This window comes from Zosterops lateralis (assembly GCF_965231275.1).
Source record: "Zosterops lateralis genome assembly, chromosome: 5".
Taxonomy (NCBI): Eukaryota; Metazoa; Chordata; class Aves; order Passeriformes; family Zosteropidae; genus Zosterops; species Zosterops lateralis.
The window spans coordinates 34984644-34998046 of record NC_139766.1 but is presented as its reverse complement, the minus strand read 5'-3'; positions in this window follow the sequence as shown (position 1 = coordinate 34998046).

Below are 13403 nucleotides of genomic sequence, written 5' to 3'. Positions count from 1 at the left end.
ATGGTTGATTGACCTTGCTTAGATTTGGAAAACAAAAACAAAAAACTGCCTTAAAACAATAACATGACTCTTTGGTTTTCTAAATTCTATATTTTATATTCTGAATATCTTAATGTTTTCTTCTAGCTGCTACTGAATGTTTTTTCCTCCAATCCATATGTAATGAATTATAAAATCATACCTTGAAGGTGGTTAAAACTCAGTTTTTGTTTGTTGGTTTCACCACTATTTGCTGAAACAAGGGGTAATAGAATATGCTAAGCTATCACATCAGAATCAGAATTCTTCAAATCTCTAGAAAGTGTACTACAGATAGCAAGGAAAATGAGACTAATGAATAAATGGTCATAGCTTCATATATCATTCAATTGCAATCAGTTTTTAATTAAAAATAATGGGAAATAATGTTGCTTCCCAGCTAAATGGGTGGGATGAAGCATGCTATAGGCACCTTGAAATGGTTCTTTGGTCTGTGCAAATACTTGTAGTGTTTTATTTTATAGGGAAGGACTAGATTTTCTTGAGAACATTGTGTAGCTTCAGTCCAATTTAAATCTTCCATCCCATGATGCAAGGGAAACTTTAATTCTTTTCCTAAGCAGAACAAATTCAGAGGCTTTTTTTCTTCCTCTTTTCAGAAGCCTTTGATACTTCGAAAATCTTTCAAAACTTTCCTTACATGAAGGAAATCTTTTTAATCAGATTGTAGAAACTGTAATCTTTATGTTGCTCAGTGGCCTCTTTCCAAATAATTTATCTCTTTCCTGAGGTACAGAACTCCACCTGTGAGCAAAACAAGCTCCATGGTGAAGATGATTTTTTCATTGCCATCTCTTTCTATGATGCTTCTTGTTACAATGATATGTTGCTGCTAGCTTGAGCTTATACATCTAAATCCTTGAAATTGCTATCTAACAGGTTCCTCACTTGTATTTGTACAATTCATTACGGTGATAAAATGTTTGATTATTTTAAAATTGTACATGTTTTTGGATGTGTGGCACAAGGATAAATCTTCAGTTGTTCAGTTAAAGTTGAAAAATAAAAAATAAATACAACCATTTTTGATTACTTGCCTTCTATGAATGTTAAAATTTCTCTAAAGCTGGAAGTTAAATGACTTTTTCAAACTTTAACACATGAAAAATAACAGTTGGGCTCTTGCATTTTTTTTTTTTTAGCTTAATAGTCAGACAAGAAGTATCTCTTTAAATAAAATGCATACAAGTTTTAAAGGATTAAGTGCTTTTATTAGCTATTGCTATTACTTTACTTTTTCTGTTCTTGAATTTCTTGAATATGTTGTATGTTTTCTAAAAAAAATCTGTTTTGAAGGGGTGGTATATTTGTACCACCCTAATTTTGCTATAAATGTTGTTGTGTAAAGTCACAAGGTGAGAAACAACAGACAGGAAAATCAAAGGGCAAGGACACCCTGAGCTTATCACAGTGAACTGGCATGTGCAGGAATCTCTGCGTGTTTACACTTTAAGGAAGTAAGAAACTAAACAAGACACAAAGACAGTGAATTCTAATTCATTACATGCCTCTACAAACCTTACTGCTTTTGCCAACATTGCCTTTTTTATTTTTTATTTTTTTTCCCTCAGAGAGGATGGCACTTTGTAGTTTGTTTAACAAGGTCTGGCTGATAGCCGGTTGTAACAAGTTTTTGACCAAAAAAAGCTGCCAACAAAACTTATCTTGAAATAGATCTCCACTCAACCTTTCAAAGAGAAACTGCAACCAAGGGTGCAAACCCAGATAAAAGTCCTGATTTTCAGCTTTTATTCTAATAGTTTACAAATGTGGTTTTATTTTTTCACATTGATTCATCTATCACAGTGCAAGTGATGGAACACATTCTTTCAGATTTGTATCTGGCTTACATATTTTAATGGCTTGTGTAGCACACAATCAACCATGAAGGCAAAAAGAATAACAAGACCTAAGTTAAAAAAGGAAACTGTTTTGCACAAAGATTTTCTGCAATTTATATTCCTAATTAAAGCCAATGTAAGTCTTTTAGAAAAGAAATGTAAAGCTTTTAGAAAAATACAGCCCTTTTTTAAGGTCTTAGGGTTCTGACACAGTGTTGTAACTTTGGCCTTTACCCAAACACAACCAAGAGAAATGGGATTATTACCAGTGCCTACAAGGAGGCTGTTAGGAATGACAGGCTCACATAAGCTCCTTTGACTGGATGATTTCTAAAACGAGGTGGCGGTAACAGTTCTGTAATAAAAAGGAGACTTCCAGTAAAGCTGACTTCTAAGTACTCTGGTGTGCAATTTTTAGAGAGCTGTTTTAGACATGGACACTACATGGTGATAGCATGACTCATAATAGAAGCTTGTCTTTCACCTTAAGCTGGAAACACGTTTTATATACCACAAAACTTACTTCAAAAAGCCCCTGGACTCAGATGAGATGCTACACAAAACAGGTTTTAGAGGATCAAATCAAGGTCACACAAGTTTTGCAGTAAAAATTTTAAACTCAGAAAATACTGATGCCATATGCCATGACCAGTTTCTGCTTTATTTGGCAGCACTTTCATTACTATTACAGTTTAAGTAAGTTTAGGCAGAGTATACCCTTCAGCCTGAAATTAATGTTTATTTTCCAATTTGTGCCATTCAGTTTAGAATCAACAGATTTTATGCCTGGTTTCATGCCTTTAAACCCTGATTTAAAATACTTTTTAACCAGGTACTTGTTAAAGACAGGCATGCCGTTTGATGTCAATGCAAATTCACCAAATAGATGAATAGAATAGTACTTACTAATTCACTGAGGGACAACTAAATTTACACTGAAAATATCTACTCAAGTTTTGGGACATGACCTACGTCACAACTGTGACTACAGACATTTACAATTATACAGCTATTCTGTATCCACCTTTCTGTGTAAAAAGGTGTTAGTTCTCCCTTGTTTTTCTGCAATGGAAACTTAAATAAGAGTCATTTAGCTTGATGATGGAAAGGGACTTTCAAAGAAGCAGAGGATGCCTTCCTTACTATCTGTATGAATGCTGATCATTAGTGGCTAAGCATCTTTCACATGAAATCAAAAAGTATTATAGAGTCTCTGAAAGACCTCACAGGAACTGTGAACATCTCTAGAAGATTTAAAATTCTTTTCAACGTCTCTTCCTGTACCTTTTTGCACTTTCTGCAATTCAGCTTGCTGATGACAGAGTTCAGCATCCAGTGTAACTTAATATTCTGCATGTCTGTTTTTTATTTCTCTCATGCCTGAAAGGTTGTTTATTATGTCAAATTTTTACTTTAATATTCAAAACATACATTCAAAATTAATTTAGAAGTGTGTGAGAATGTGCTATAATTTATCCTAGTGGAACAACAAAATAAAATCCAATCTAAGGAGAGAACCCAACAAATTATTTTCTATATGAAAGCTTATTAAAAATGCATCAAGCACACTTAGGGGTGAGGAAAATTCAGAGTGTACACAGTATTGTCAAAACATAGTTAGTGCTTTAGTTAACTTACTGAATTGCCACTGCTGTAGAAAGTGCAGGTCTCTGCAGAGTCTGTATGCTTTATAATTTTTTATTATAAAATCAACTTCATACACCATGACAGTTTTTCAGCAATTAGCCATGTGGTATGATCATACTATGAAAAGGTGCTAACACTACTTACCTCTTAATACTGAGGTTTTAGGTGAACCTTCTTAACAGAGAGATGGCAGAGCAAAGAGAGACCTCTCAGCACTGAGCAGCAGAGCCTGACTCAAAGGTGGCATGAAGTGTGTAGGCAGGAGCACAGAAGGGGAAAGTGAAGCAAGAGTTCCTGTTTTGGCAGGACAAGACCCATTTGACTGCTTCAACTACATACACAGCTGAAATCTATGTCAGACACCAAGTGTGGTCTTTCACTCCAATCTGTATTATCTCCATCTGCATTTTAGATCATCCAACACTTTAACTGAAATCCAACTGCTCTGAGCTGAGATTAAACAGGCTTTATTCTCAGGTTTTGAGTAAATCCAATTGCAGATTTCACTAGACTAGAAAATGACTTGTGTAAGTGGTGCTGACTGTGCTTCAACTGGATTCCAAACAGTTCCAAAGATACAGTACTAGAAGTGCCATAGAAGCTGGAACATCATATATTCCTCACATACCCTTACATTTTAAAAGGATTAAGTAATCATCTACCCTACACTTTTGTAAAAAAGGTGGATTTAGAATTTATTTCTGGCTGTTTTCTTTAAACGTAACTTATTTTATTCTATCACAGTACTCATGATGACAGTGACAGTAACGATTTGATGTGCAAAAACCCTTCATAATTTACCAGAGACTAAGTAATTTAAACCAGCTTCAGATGCTAAAAGTAGCAAGAATGTTTCACAAGAAGTTCACAATAAGGAGAGAAGGTTTCAGAAAGTTACTTTTGAAACTTAAATCTTTGTGAGATGTGGAACCACTAAAAAAAATAATTAAAAGTCAAAAAAGCCACCATCATATAAACACATTAGAAAACACATTTTCCTTTTGCAAGGGAAATGCACTAAACACATACATTGACATTAGTTACTAAAGAGTTGTGGTGGGCAGTGGTGGGCAGAATGCTGCAACCTTCCTGTAGAAGTGTCCTTAGGACATCCCAAAGGCACGGGCACACAGGACATCCCAAAGGCACGGGCACACAGGACATCCCAAAGGCATGGGCACATAGGATGTCACAAAGGCACGGGCACATAGGGCGTCCCAAAGGCACGGGCACACAGGGCATCCCAAAGGCACAGGTCTGCTGCTGCTGCTGAGTGATTGCGAGCTCCTCAGTGAAATCAGCTCTTTGGGGCAATGCTGAAGGAAGAGATGCAGCCTTCGTGTGGAGTTCCACAGGAGGCTTTATTCAGCTGCTTTTTCAGAGGAGACCATGGACAAAGAGCCAGAGGGAGCAGGGGTTTATATGGGCAAGGCAGGGGGCGGGGTTTAACATCAGGGCCAATCATCTGAGGCCTCAGGGGCGGAGCAAGGGGGAAGGGCCAATGGGGTACAAGGGATTAACATAGGAACAGCAAAGCACGCTAGGACTGAAACTTTTGCTTGCCATAACTTGGAGCTATCAGTGAGAGCTACTCCCTCAAGGGGAGTGGGGCATGTCCGGGCCTAAGGGCTGTTCTCTCTCCAGGGGAGTGTGGCTGACTTAGAGTCTGGCCCATCAGCCTCCACACTGACCTTTACTCTCCAACAAAGATCCACCCTGACAAAGATCAGGTGTCAAAGCAAGGTGTAACCATACAAAGGATCCTTCTGCAGCCTGACTTGGCATGTTTGGACACAGTAATGCAGAATGAGACACAGAAAAAACTTTCACCATAAAATTACTCAGATATGCAGATATTACAGTACCTACAGAAGCTTCAACTACTTATATTTTGCTAATTATAATTTGTTTTAATTAATTAAAACAGGAATTATTTAGTTATAGATTGAAACACCAGAAAAACAGTTATGGGACAAAATAGAAGGTGGAATTCAGGTGAGGGGAATAAACCCTAATGAAACTATAGTGCATTTTAGGAGGTTCTCTTCCCTCTCACTGCCCCTCCCTCCCCAAAAAACCTCAAAAAACCTGGCACGATTACTAGCCTAAAATTTTATTTAGCAGACCTCAGGTGATACTAGTTTGAATGTAATACATTAGGTACTACTGAACTCATTCCCTAATAATGATTACCAGCTGCAATTCAAACAACTTTTGTTTCCTCCTCATTGCTCTACACAAGCTACATTTGGGTGCTCCCTAGAACACTTTCACGTTCAGTTTAAAGACTTAGTCATTGCACATGGTGGAATAACTTCATTTAATTTATTGTGATACCAACATATGAAGCACATGAAAAAATTCAAGCACTTGAACTTTGTTCCTAAAATTTCTAGAAGCCAGATAAAACCTGCTTTTCATATATCCCTTTAGCTGTATCTGTTGTGAAGTCTTAAAAACTGATATGGTATGCAGGACTGACAGCTTTAATGGCAATAAATACTGGAAAAAAACATTCCTGAGATAGCACTATTAATCATGTTACACTCTTCTATATTGTCAAAAATACTAGTCATTGTGTTAATTGCACTGTTTCAGGTGACAATCAGCTAGCAGGCTCTGCTGATTGAGATGAGCCTTTTAATGACAGTTTAGGTGATTATATTCTCGCTATATTTAGAGCTTGTTTGGGCTGCTGACGCTGGGATTGTTTCCCAGGAATAAGAATGACTGGGGGACACACAGAATCTGCAGCTCTTGGATTCTACTCCTTTAGTAGCAGAACTGCAGGCTCAGGCACCAACTGGCAGCAGGCTGCATCTGCCCACAATAAGTGAGTCAAGAACCAGCGATATACTCACTGTTAAGTGCTAAAAGAGCACAACTACAACAACTTTGAAAATGAAAGTATACTCAACTGAAACCATATATTTAAAATCAAGGATGTCTGTAATTGCCTTGTTTTCTGAAAGCTGCTAAGTTAGAGAATACTGAACATATCCACTGAAAATATCTTTTCCTAGATATTGCAAACAATAAAAGGATTTTGCATTGCAAACAAAGAGTAAAGTCAAAAGAAATGACCTTCAATTGTTTTTTATGACCATTCACATATTATTTTGCCACCATGACAAATACATTATAGTAATGGTAATTTATTCTATAATCTCTTTGCAGGCCTGCCAGATGACCCTAACTCTCTTCTCTGGTACAAAAGCAAGTCCAGCAATTTGTTTTGGTCTGCTAGAACTAGATTTTTTCCAGAAGTTTTAGAAGACTTCATAAAAGTGTGAGTTTGAGGCAGTCAAGATGCAGGAAAGGAAGTACTCAGATTGCAGAAGAAAATAAAACAATTCCCACTTATTCCCTGCAATAAGAATGAATGAATGAATGAATGAATGAATGAATGAATGAATGAATGAAGCTGTTTCTGTTATAAAATATCCTGAAACATAAATTTTATGTGCTTGGCCATATGATTAAGACAGATGGCAGTCACAATCTCTTACCTAATGAGTGTGCACTTTTCAGGCTGTAACACTGCTTTACCAGATAGCTCACCCTGAAGCGTCATTTCCAAACACATGTTTCTGTAACCCTATTAAGTAAGGCTAAAGTAAACATTTTGGATGTAAGAAAGATTTACTGTTCATTAATTAATTACTGAGATTATAATGATATCTGCTAAATTGTTCTCCTGTGGACAGGCTGCTAACATTATCAGAACATCATTACAAATACTGAAACTTGTTAACTGTAAATATCACACACAGGATGGCAGACCTGAAACTGCAACTGCATAAAGAAAAGGGTTGTGCCTAAGCTGGTAGTCATATATTTGGTTTGAGAATAAAATTTATTTATTCCATGAGAGAAGAATTACAAGCCTAGCTTGTAATTCTGAGGTATGAGATTCATATACTGTTAGTCATTCACTATGGAATCATAATATTACTGGGAAAAGACACTTATTAAAATGAAAATGTCATAAATGGGAAGTTAAAGAACCACACTGACAACAAATTCTTGCCGTCAGAATTTTACCAGAAAGTTGCCTTAATGCCTTATTAGTGAACCACTCAGGAACTTGGTCTGTTTTCTGAGTTCTGCTGGTATTGAAGGAATGCTTACCACATAGTACCTGTTGGGAGGAAAGGGTTAAAACCAGAAGATGTGGTGAGGAGGAGGGAATAATTTCGCTCAAAGTGACCTTGCAGCTGGGATTGCTAAAAATGTCAGTGTGGGAAAAATATGTCCATTTATTATGTCTAGTGTGGTTTATCCTGTGCCTGTTTTAAGTGGAACCCTTGTAAACATAACACACTCTCCCAGAGATGCACAAAGCCTTTTGTAGTACTGAGGCAGGCAGAGACCCTCCTGGTGCCTACCAGGATGAGCTAAGCCCAAGGAGCCCGTGTCTCTGTGTTGTGAACAGGGTAATTAAATAAATCTCTGCATTTTAGCTGTGGCTTGGTGATTGCCTTGGTTACCTGTACGTGTGGATTTACACATTACCTAATCAGCACTGACAGTAACAGACATGGGTCAGGATGTGCATCCTTGTGGAGTCTTCCACCTTCCTAAAGAAGCAGATCTTCACATGCTATTTTCCTCATCATCTCACATTTCTAACTGGAACTGTTTCATCTAGTACAAATGAATTGCTACTTTATTAAAGAAAAATGAGGAGAAAAAGATTCTTTGGCCTCAGTATTCTAGGATAATTTGGCAGGTTATTATTTGAACATGGATTTTCATGTTGCACATATAATAGCAGAGTCATTAGAAGAAATTCAACAAGGCACAGATGCACAAAGTCCCTGCCTGCTGAGCAGCACTCAGGGTGCCAGCAGGTCCATCCAACGAGGCCGTGGGGCTGAGCTTGAGGGCCTGGTATCTTACTAGCAGTGGGAGCTTCTGGTTTTATGCAACCTCACTAACAAACCACACACAGATGTGGGATACTTACAAAGAAAGAAAGAAAGTAGCAGCTGCTACAAAGTACTGAGGTCTTCATAAAGCTTAAAATGTTGGACTCTGGTGCCTAGCTCTCTTCTGGAATTTCCCAAGAAAAGGCAACTTTTCCCTTTTTGGAGCACTCTAAACGAATACTGAGACTAAAGGCTTCAGTAATACTGTATTGTCCAGGGATTTTGTTATTTGCTGTGAGAAATACTTTATGTGCAGCGAGAAATACTTTAGAGGCACTTGCATGAGATAGTCTATTGGATGACCACATTGCCTCAACTTCCAGTACACATTTGAAGTTCCTCCCAAATGCCAAACATGGAAAACTCATAGGTACAAAGCAGAACATAACGGTTAAGTTCAACACTGATAGGCATATTATGAATAGCTGCCTGACCAAAGTGCAAAAATTATAATTATAAATGACAGTTGGAATATTTATCCACCATTAGCACTTACATTTCCCATAGTGAGGCACTAAATTATTGTTATAAAAGTACAACTTTATGCAAGATCAAACTTCTATTCTCAAGTCTGAAAGAGTCTTGATTTCTCAAATTAAGTTACAGGGTTATGGCTCTATTCTTGAGTGTGCCTGCAGATGTTATCTTAGCTCCACTGAGCATATTGGTGATTGTCTCTTCCCAAAAACTCTTTGTGATTCAGTAACCAGACATCCCTGTGACAGAACTCCCCAAGAATCCAATCTCATAGTCTGTCCAAACACAGCGGTGTTAACACAAAGCACATCTCACAGAGACTTTCAATTAAATAGCCAGTCAAGGAGACTGAATTCATAGTGCTCACATTTTCATAAAGCATTGTAGTAGCAGCAGCTGTTCTGAAGTTGCAAAGCCTCCTCAGTCAGCAGAAATTCAAATTCACATTTTAACAAAGAGAAGGTGATCCGAAAGTTATATGGGGAGTCTGTACTTTCCCATCCTAAAAATGGGAAACCTATGATAGGTAATTATTTACATGACAGAAGAGAGAATAAGGGGAACCATTACAATAGCCTGTTGATAAAAAAAATAAAAGAATAAAAGAATACTGGATGCCAATCCTGATTTTTCATACCTTTTACTGAATCTTATTGGGGAAAAAACAGTAGATGGGCCTCTAGCCTGAGGGTTGAATCATGGAACCTGTAGAGAGACAGGCACCTTACTTCAACCTACAGGAAAATTTAGAAGAGTCTTTTTTTTTCCAAACTAAGAATGTGCTGTCACCAGCTGGATGATTTCCCGTGCTCCTCAGTGCCCTACTGTGTATTCCAGCATTCTACCTTTAGTGTTAGCAACTGAGTGGCCCTAAAGTGAAACAGAACAGCTTGCTTACATTTTGAAAAAGAAAAAAATCACTTATTTTTAGCAGGACAGCAAGCTGATCCATTTTGTGGAGCTGCACAAATACCAGAACCAACTGCATAACTGGAGAATACATACTTCAGGTTGTGGGTAGTACCACTGATGCCTTGGAAGGCTGACCTGAAACAGAGACTGGACAGAGCTAGAGAATAAAGTAGGTATTGAAAGGCTTTCAGGATCCACTTTGGGCAGGACAGGAGCCTGACCAAGGCTGCACCCAGAGTGGACTAACAGTCACAAGATGGATGACTGGTTAGGAGATCTTACATTTTTATAAGTTTTGGTCCATTTGCATGTTGGGGTTTAATTGTCCAGTTACAGTTTCAGGTTGTGAGGTCCCATCCATCTTGTTTTCTCTCTTCAGTCCACCATTGTTTATGCTGTTGGGCTGAGAGCTGCCCTTGGTTCTCAGCAGGAAAAGCATTTGTTTTGCCTACCTACCCTGTGAAGAGAGCTTACTGGCACTTAATATGAGGCTCAGAACTGCCCCTGGGCAGCACAGAATCTGCAAATATAAAAGCTAAAGCTTAAGGCATCACCACCCCTTTTGAGCAGCCAAGTTTTTCTTCAGCTGAATCCATCCTTGAGAGAAGGACAAAATATAACCTTGTCTTCAGCCCTTCATTATTAACTGTTAATTGTTATTAACACTTAATTGCTCCTTGTCCAATACGGTTGCATTTGGTAGATGTTATTAGCATTGCTGTACCTATGATTCTTGGAGCTCAAATGCTTGCAGGAACGATGATGGTATGATATACATACCTGATTCATGCTTCCGCAGCAAGCCCTGCAGCCTTTCCTTGCAGCTCTTAGATGGGAAGTTATGAACCCCACAGCAGAGGTGATGGAATGGGGTGCAGGCAACTGCTATTCAAATGCAAAGTGCAGAGGGAGGTCAGAGGCTGGAGGGTAGATCCAGAACTGTTGGATCTGCAACGAAGCATGCACCAGTCTGGCAGTTCCAGTATAGGAACAGTAACCTCCAGCAAAGAGACACAGCAGGCAGGGAGAAGGAGCCCTGCAGGAATCAGTTAAAGGCTGGTAACACCCTCAAACTCACATGACAAAGTGATGTTATCCCTAAAGACCTATTTTTAGGGCTAACACCTTCACTAAGCACTAACACAAACTGTCATAACTCTAGCTGAGAAGTGAGATCACAGTGAGAATCTTTTCATGTTGGCAGATTTGTAAGAATGGCTACAGATGGAATGTTAACAGCTACAGTTCATTAACACTGCAGCTACTCTAATGTAATTTATTTTCTACTCTGTAACATACAAATTAGTCTTCATTAACAACCGGATTAGCAAAACACGCTTGACTGCATATGAATTAAACTTGTTTATAATACCTTTCATATCCACCCTTTTAAGCTATAATATTTTGCTACATATGTTACTGTAAATCCTTCAGAAAAAAACCCTACATAGTTAAAGAAATGATTACACGAGGAAAGTAGGAAACTGTCAGTTCTACATTGCTACCCAATGCTCAGGAAAAATGCTGCAGATAAAAATATTAATTTATGGCAAGTTTCAGTTCCTTTGTACTTCTCTATGTATCAGGCTGCCAACCCAACCATAAATCTCACAGATGATCCATGATAATTTGTTTTGGATTTTTTCTTGTAACAACATGTACCCAGAAGCAGCATTAAGCTAGCAGTGCAACTGTTTTTATTTTCAAAAAGCCTGTCACACTGTATCTCATAAATAATCACATATGCCATCAAGCATCTCCTTATGAACAATAAGCATTCATGATCTCACTGAGTATAATTCTAAACCAGTACTGTTGCAATACTGTAATCTACTGCTTCAGTAATTATGCCACCTTTAAAAGGTCATATCATATAGAACTGAATACTCCCTGTCAAATACTACATGAAAAAATTGTACAACACAGCCTACATCATGCATGAAGTACACTTCCAAAAGAAAATTAACCAACAGTTAAACCTGGATGGGTATGGCCAGAATGTGTCAAGAAAGCTGTTATGACAGGTCTGCTGACAGCAGAGAAAGCAAAATTAATATAAAGAAAACATTTGTAAACAGACAAATTATAGATTTGAAGAAAAGATGAAGTACCATTAATGGCAGAACAGGAGAAACACCACTGGATGCTTCTGATCATAGGGGGAAAAGCCTTTCTCTTGTTTGGGAGGGTTAGGTCTATAACAATCTTTCTATATTTGTATTGGAAAAATAACAAGTTTGGGCCTTCCCATCTGTACTTAAGAATATCAAAAATAAACAAGGCCACAGGATTTCTTGCTAAATTGAATTTCTTATTTCTCCAGATCTTTAAATGATAAATGTTTAGAAATTAAAATTATAAAGTGCAACCCAACTTTCCAACTACATTCAAGTGGCAAAATCCACTGCTTTCTATATAATGACACAACACCAGCAATCAAAATCATAACATAGCAACCAACAGAATTAGGGTCAAAATGTATTTCAGAGTCTGTCTGGCAAGTATGTAAAGGATGAAAAGATGAAACTTCCTGTTCATCTAATACATGACAGATTATTTTCTATGCAGAGCACCAAAATCACCATTTCTAACTGATAGAACCTCCTGGCATTTAGAGCACAATTGCTTTTGTAAAGCTCTACCTGGAAGAAGTATAATCGAAACTAAAGCTTTTTCCCTATCTTCTTAGGAAAAAGAAAAAATGTCAGCAGTAGCAGGGATTCCCTGAACTGCCACCCTTTGAAGTTGCTATTGCTTTTATTTCACAGACCACCATGTCACTGTAAAGGTGTGAACTAATCACACCAAGAGAGCACTGCACCAGCAGCTGTATTTAATTGCGTTGATTCCAAATGTCAGGGGGAAAAGGAAATGAAAACACAGCTAAGGCTGTTAAATGCACAAACATAAATGTTTGCTTCTGACTCAGCAGCTTAAACAACAATGGTATTAACCATAAAATCCCGATCCAGTCATTTCTGCTCCATGAACATTTCAGTTTTTGCTGTAAATTTAATGGAATTTATGTGGAGGAATGAACAGACCCTCCAGTGAAAACATCTGTATTTCAGTGCTTAATATATAACATACCTGCTTGCTATTAGAGCTGGAGTAAATTTAACTGTACAGATGTTTTTCCATGCACACAGACTATAGATAATAGCACAGAAATCCTGCACACATTCTGTGTTTCAAAACAAGAATGAACAGCACTGTTAATGAGTTACAACAGTTATGTGATAAACAACAAATGCTAACAGATTCACTTCAGTTTATACACTATTGTAGATTCCATCTAAAAATCATTCCATCTAAAAATCAATCTTGAATTCCCTAAAACTCTGAATTATTCCTGACTGAGCCAGTTACAAGTGGTCACCTACAAATAGTGAAATGACAGGAAAACTTTCTTCAGGAAGTGCATACGAAACATTGGCAGGGTACACACAGATTGCTTTATTAAGGAACAATTTGATGCCATGCAAAAACAGAGCATAGTTCACTTTTATTCAGACCATTGAGCAAAGATTCTTTTTCTGTCTTTAGAAATAGAAAA